The sequence below is a fragment of the Solanum pennellii genome, chromosome 2, assembly GCF_001406875.1.
Source record: "Solanum pennellii chromosome 2, SPENNV200".
NCBI classification, from domain to species: Eukaryota; Viridiplantae; Streptophyta; class Magnoliopsida; order Solanales; family Solanaceae; genus Solanum; species Solanum pennellii.
Genome location: NC_028638.1, coordinates 59592925 through 59600491, shown reverse-complemented (window position 1 = coordinate 59600491; position 7567 = coordinate 59592925).

The window sequence follows — 7567 nt, the reverse complement described above, 5'->3', positions numbered from 1 at the left end:
TGGATATGGTCATGTGATCTTTGATATCCATAGACTCAAAAAGGGTATAAAAATACTTCTGAAGACTATCAGCAGCCTACAAAAACACTTTTAAGATCAAACACCTCATAATGTTGTTTTGTACACCTCCCTAGAAACTTTTTCCATTAGACTTCTTTTTTAGAGTCTATGAGCTGCACATCTTCATCAACAGTAAGCATTATACATATTCTATTTTCAGTTGCTAAAAGATTTCTCGGCTGAGTGGTTGGATAAACATCATCTTCTTCACCCATATCTTGAAGGATAAAAATGGGCTCAGGAGAAAAAACATCTACAAATAGATTAAAAATGAAGTAAAATAAGTCATTTGTTAGGGTTAGGGTGACTGAGGCTAGATTATAATATACGTAACCACCCGTTTTGGTTCATGGTTCATTTTGTGGAGAGAGTAGGGGGTAGAGGGGGCATAAATTATTATGCAGTTGTTAAAAAAGAAACTTACAGGAAGTAAAATGCTCTGGTGAGGATACCATCAACTACCGAGGAGGAGGGAACACAAGCCTGCCATACCAACTCTAGAGTATAAGATTTTGATAAATAGTATTCAATATCAGTCCATTATTACCACTAAATGCATCCGTGAGACAGAAGAATGAGCTACAGAAGAACCAAATTAACCAAATAAGGAAACATAAATACCTATCAGGGACTCATGTCTACTAGGTGAGTGATCAATGGAAACAAATCAGAAAAATAGAAGAAGAATAAGAAGTAGAGTAATTTTCTATACAAACCTGAAACCTCTACAAGAATTTGTTTGTGAACTTTAGTCTGTATTGGATAAATCTCCCCTCAGATTCCAGAGGAGACAACTGAATAGAGAAGAGAAGTATCACCAATTTTAAGTTTACATATCGCAATCTTTCCGATGCTTTCTTGAAGGTTCATCCAACACCTCGTCCTCTCAAATAAAATCCTCTAAAATTATTTTGTGACTCCTCACAAATCCAGTTGTTGCAGGAAAACTGTTGAGGTTATTATAGATCTCTTCAGGGGATGTGTCCGTATGACCGACTCCAGATCGTACATTTGCATTCCTTAACCAAGTCATCAGATACAGGACTGACATTAATGCTAGCCAATGTCGACAGAGATGAACTAGTGTTTTCATTTAATTTGGTGCTTCGTCCTAGTGCTTCCTCATAATCTAGCCATAGTTTGAAGTCACAAGCTCCATGTTCCTGAAAAGGGTTTGGTCAACATTAGATGAATTTTAAAGAGCTAAAATGTAACTATTCATTTTTAAATTACTATGAGAAGATCTAAAACAAGTAAGAGTGGTATTCTGACACAATGATTAGATCCCAACAACACAACTTCAAGGATAGGATATTACCACAAATATGTGTCATAGTGTCCAAGCAAACAAACAACACCTATTTTTCAAAGTCAAGCAAGTATAATACTATAATGCACTTCTTAGTCGTACTGGTGGTAGATCATAGACTAAAGAGCAATATGACAAATGAAGAAAACATTTCTCCTATATATGCATTTCCTACTTCCTTACTTTGAAGCCAACTGAATACCTTTTTCGAAATGATTCAATCTCTCAATTTGACGATGCAATATGTCGAAGATGAGTTATGTTGCATGACAATAGTATTCATTCTTTTACTTTCTCTTTGTTTCGCAGTATGCATATCCATACATAATGGTATTTAACATTTAATTTTCTAATAATCTACAAAAGTATAATGCTAACGCTCATGCAAACTCTTTGTTTCACCAAGACTGAAAAACCTAGTAATTTTTAGTTAGACATTTCCATTAAGAATGATCTATTTGAACTTACCATTTCTCCTCTCCCCGTTCGAGCATGAAAAATCAGTTATTTTTTAACTATAAACATTCTTCCCTTCATTTCTAAATGTCAGCTACTAACCGATGATCATACAAAGACATTGTCTACTTTACTCTTGAATTTACCAATCTCCAACCTTTTTTAAGTAAATTCTTTTGCATTAAGATAATTTTTCTTTCTTTTTTTCATCTTTATGAAATTGATCACCTTGACTCTATGTTCCCTTTGCCCTTTGTTGCTCCCAATTGCACACGCAAGTGTATGCGATTGTGCAAGTAATATAGTGGCTCTTAAAAGAATCAAAAGACTTGTCAATTAACTATTTCTACTAAATTATACGAATCTAATTATTTATTTAAGAGTGTCAAAAGAAAAGAATGCAGGATTAAAATAATAAATTTAATTACAATGGTTGAAAAATCCAAGGGTTGCAGCATGTACGAATCTCATGTATCGTATTATCAGCTTAGAACTAATTTTAGTTGTCAAGTTACTGTTTATAAGATTGATTGTATGATCCGGGTTATACGCCTCTTGTCGCCTACTCCAGTTATCTATCCAACTACATCGTTGAGCGGGAATAAATAGACCAATTGTCCAACATTTATATTTCATCCTATTTCGTAACGCAAGGTGTTCGTCTGGGCGTCATTCCTGGACACTAATCACCTCAATCTAATGGGTGGACCTAGCTCTCTGTATTCTCTGGTCTATCTAACCTCTCCTCTCCCGATTTTAAGATTAGACAATAGATTTATCTCAAGATGGACAATCAAGAAATACTAAACACAATAATATAAAAGTAACTTATAATGACAATCAAGAATCAATTCAAAAATCCTTAAATAATCAACATTGAGTCCGTAGCTACATGCCCAGAACAAGGGTTTTAGCTACTAATGTCTAAGAAAAGAAGAAGAAGAAGAAGAAGAAGAAGAAGAAAAGAACCCTAAAAAGAATTGATGACTTTCTCTTCTAAAGTACCTCCTGTAGATTCCCTATATTTGAATGTCTCCTACATCCTCTATATGTTTTCCCGCATCTCAACTAATTTTACAGGATATCCTGTGCCTCCTACCAACAGTAACTCTGTACACTGAGACAAACTTTCATATTCTTTATACAATATTAATATCTGTGGATGAATCGGTAGTCAAGCAATGATTCTAAAAATGTAGGTAAAATCAAAATTTATATCAGTGACCAAGTAAAAACGATGCAACAAGTTCAAATCTATCTTCTTATTAAGATCCCATAACAAAATTATGATATAAGTATACCACTATTCTTTCATTATATTTGTCAAAAAAGGATATCTTTAGGTATATTTATTATGTTAATGTCCTTTGCCAGATTCAAAAGTAGAAATGTGAAGGGAAAAAGTCATTCTCAAATTATGTACTCCTTCGGTCTCATTTTATGGCACATTTTGGATTTCGAGATTCAAATAATACTATCTTTTGATAGTAAGTTTTTCAAAAATCTTTTGAACATTTTTGAATTAAATTATTATGACTTATATTACTTTTTACATAGTTTATTAATATATAAATTTCATTTAAAAATAATGAAATTTCATGCGCAATTCTTAGTCAAACTTAAACAGAGTGACTCTCGAAAAATAAAATGTCTCTCATAAAATTGGGACAAAGGGAGTAATAAAAAGAAAGGAAAACATGAAAGTCGTAGCAAGCGGATCAAGGCAGAAAGATTTCACCTTTTCTATCGGATAGATGAAGAAGATCCGACCCCCATTAGGTCCTACACGACAAAAGTCAACACTGCAACGATAAAGCAGAACGTTGATAAATTCGTTGAACTTTATCTCGTTAGCCCACTTGAAAAACTAACACTTTGTTTTATAAAACAGAAAAGCGAACAAATTAATTAAACATGGATAAGAGAGAAAATGGTATGTATGTTAGTGAAATACAGGAGACTGACATTGTTGGCGGGGCAGCGGTAGAATTTGTATCCATGGTTTTTAAGGGTGTTAGAGGTGAAAAGTTTGCAAGAGCCAGCTCCGACGAAATCGCTGTTGTTGGGACATTGTGTTGCTAGTGTCATGACTTGCCACAACTATGACAATTATCAGTCTCCCTCAACATTTAGCGGCTTGAATTTATGATCCTAATATCCTGTACAAGGAAAATCGAAAAAATGAGCTTAAAGTGTTTTGCAAGTTTTCAATTAAAAAAAGGCAAGAGAACTCTTTTTTATTTTTAATTTTAATTAAAAAAACTAAATTAAGTGATATTTTTTGTAGTTGTCTGGACAACCATTGAAGTTGCTTGGACAACTATTAAAGTTGTCGAATAACTAAAGAAGTTGTGTGGACAACTACAACAGTTGTCGGACGGTTAAAGAAGTTGTCCCGACAATTATGATAATTGTTGGACTAAAGTGTAAATATTAAAAGTTTTGGGACTGTTGTGAAAACATCTTTTAACCTAATATATATTATTTGTCACTTCTTTCTAATTTTTAAGACTTAAAAGACTTGTACCTAATTGACAAACTAGTTTGTCCCTTTTAATAGACTTGATTTGCCAGTGTAATGTGAAAGCAGGGCAGCTTACAGACATAATAAAAAAAATTCATACCCTTTGTTAGCTATAAAAAGAGGGGTTTCATTCCATTTTTAAACTACAAATTATTAAAGTTTTTTATTGTTCTTCGTCTTCTTCTTCTTAAAACACTTAATTTAGTATATCTCCTATATTTTATATTATATTATATTTATTTATTTATTTATATTATTTGTTTAAAAAGTATGCATCTTTTCACATTGAATATGTCACAGGATTTTCAAAAAGTTATGACTTTTCCTATAAGTTGTGACTATTTTAAAGGATTGTGACTTTTGAAGGGATGAGACTTTGATGATCAAACAAAATAAGGACATATTCATACTACCTTTGTTAACTATAAACGGAGGATTTCCCTCACAATTCTAAACTATGAGTTTTTTAAGTTTTTCATTCTTTTCTTCTGAAAAACTAAAATGTAATTTACAGATGTTGAGAATTTCAATGTTTCGTAGAATCTGAACACTCCATAACTTAAATGTTAAATTAATATAATACTCAAACTAAAAACATTCAATGTAGTATATCTCTATATTTTATATCAATAATTATTTAGTTATATTATATTAAATGCGGGAACTATAGGGCAGAGAGAAGAAACTATAATAATAAATAAGTATTTTACTATAGGGCAGAGAGAAGAAACTATATTTAAGAGGTGTAATTAAGAGATTAGAGTGACATTTATTTTTATACATATCACAGTTAATTCTAAAACGAGAAAAAGTGACCCAAAAAAAAGGAAAAAGATAAATCTGATCTAGCCTTATATTATAAATAATTACATGTGGTTTTGGATATTCGTTCGACAATTTCAGTATTATTCATTTGAAAGTTCATATCCACTATTCATAGAGAATTACACTTTATTATTCAATTTATAATTATTTACTTAAAATTTTGATTTAATATTATTGACAATATTTCATAAAATTAGTTAAAATACATGATTTGATATTCACGTGCGTTACACGTGTCTCAAAACTAGTTAAAATATAAGAAAGAACGCATATGAATTCAATGAACTAGACGTAGTTGTCTGTGCACACACATACCCAAACTATATACTAGAAAACTAAGCAAATACCCAATAAAAATAAAATAATTACAATTGTAGATTTGTAGTCAAGAGGTTAATTTAGTAAAAAAATTTACAATTTATTTATTAAAAATATTAAAAAGAATGCATATGAATTGGATGAACTAGACGTGGTTGTCTATGCACGCACGGGCCTAACATATATTCGGCAATAACTAACAAATATCAGTAGGACCATAATTAGTTAGCGTTTGGTCAAAGATTTTCAAATATTTTTGGCAAATATTTTTTGGGTGAAGATTTGGGTAAAATTTCAGTATATGTTTGGCCATAGTATTTGAAAAATATATTTCATTTTTTTTTATAAAATATGATCTATACCCATAAGTTTTTAAAACTATCAAAACTAACCATAAATTTATATTACATAGAAAAATAGAAATGTCACATAACAAAATTCATGACTTCTACAACAAATTAACAAGTATCATTATAGTAAATATTTGCATTGTTAAAAGAGACTAGTACAAATCGTGATAATAAAAATACAACTAATATGAATTTGAAAAAAGAAGAAAAAATAGAAGGAAATAAAACTCTGCCTTCTCTTCTAGAAAAGTTCAAACTATTCTTTAATATAATCTTCCCATATACTATGAACAATCTCTTTTCGATGAGCTTATATTTTCAAATTAGATGATCGAAAAGGTGAAGCGATGTTGTTACTCTGATCAAAATTTTCGTCATTTTCATCAACAATCATATCATCACTTTCATATTCACTAAATACTGCTTTGGTGTTAATGTAAAAGTACACTGAGTTCGAACTTTCATTATCAAACTTATCTCGATTTCCAATTTTCTCAAAGAACTCATTCCTAACTTCTACCTATCGTGGACCACTGATGGCATAACCTTCAAATCCAAACTTCCTTGCATCATCATACATGACACTTATAAGGATTGATATTTCTTCATCGGTCCATTTATCAGCAGTTGAACCACGTGATTTATTTATTTTTTTGAGTTTATACAAAAAACATCAATATGACAACACATCATATGCGAAACTTATTTTTTTTTAGAGTGCACAAAATTTGAAAGCATACCTTTAACTAAAAATGAAAGACGTACGAATACGATTAAAAATATATTACCTGTTAACCGGAAAAGGTGAAGTCAAAGAGTTTTTGTCGGAAGTCTCAAAACCAGCTTCAGAAATAATGGATATTATAAAACTTAAAAAACAAGCACAAAAAATTAGTTGCACCTGTCAAGTGATAAAATAAAACACAAGGAGAAAAAATTCTTATCTCTCATAACTCTTTAAACTAGACAAGAGAACAGATTCATACAAATCAATTCAAGCATCAATCTAAAGAAAATTCATGCATATATGCTCTTTATAATGGAAAAGCTTATTAATTGAGTTAGTTGGCAGATGAAGAGTTAATTGATTTGGTTGGTGTTAATAAATAGAGTGTTTTGTAAAAGATAAAAGTTTGGTATTAGATTTAAATTTTAAAAAATTTTCAAATATTGAGATTTGATCCAAATACTCGAAAAAACTAATATTTAAAAATTTGAGTTATTTGTCAAAAAAGCCAAATAATAAAAAAGTGCATGGACAAACAATATTTTTAAGTTTTTTTTCTCCAAGTTTTACTGGGGAAATCTATGGCCAAAGGGGCCCTTAGTAAAAGATTGACAATATATATACACATTGTTTAGGGGAAACCAAGTAAATATCCCGTAAAAGCTAAATAATTACAAACATATATCTCATTACATTCATACTCCACTAAATAATTACATTATATACCCCTAACTAATCTTGCTTAACTAATACTAAATTAATATCTTACTATCTTATACTGTATTAATATCATTAAAACTAAAAATTTCGTTTAATTGATAGTAAATCTATCTATCTATATATATATATATATACCATTATAATTTTTTGTTAAAAAATTATACATTAGTCAATGATATTATAATATTAATAAGTATATAAATTTTTCATGTTTGTAAAATATATTAACAAGTAAAATACTAGTATTATTAATATGATCAAAATATAATTATATAATT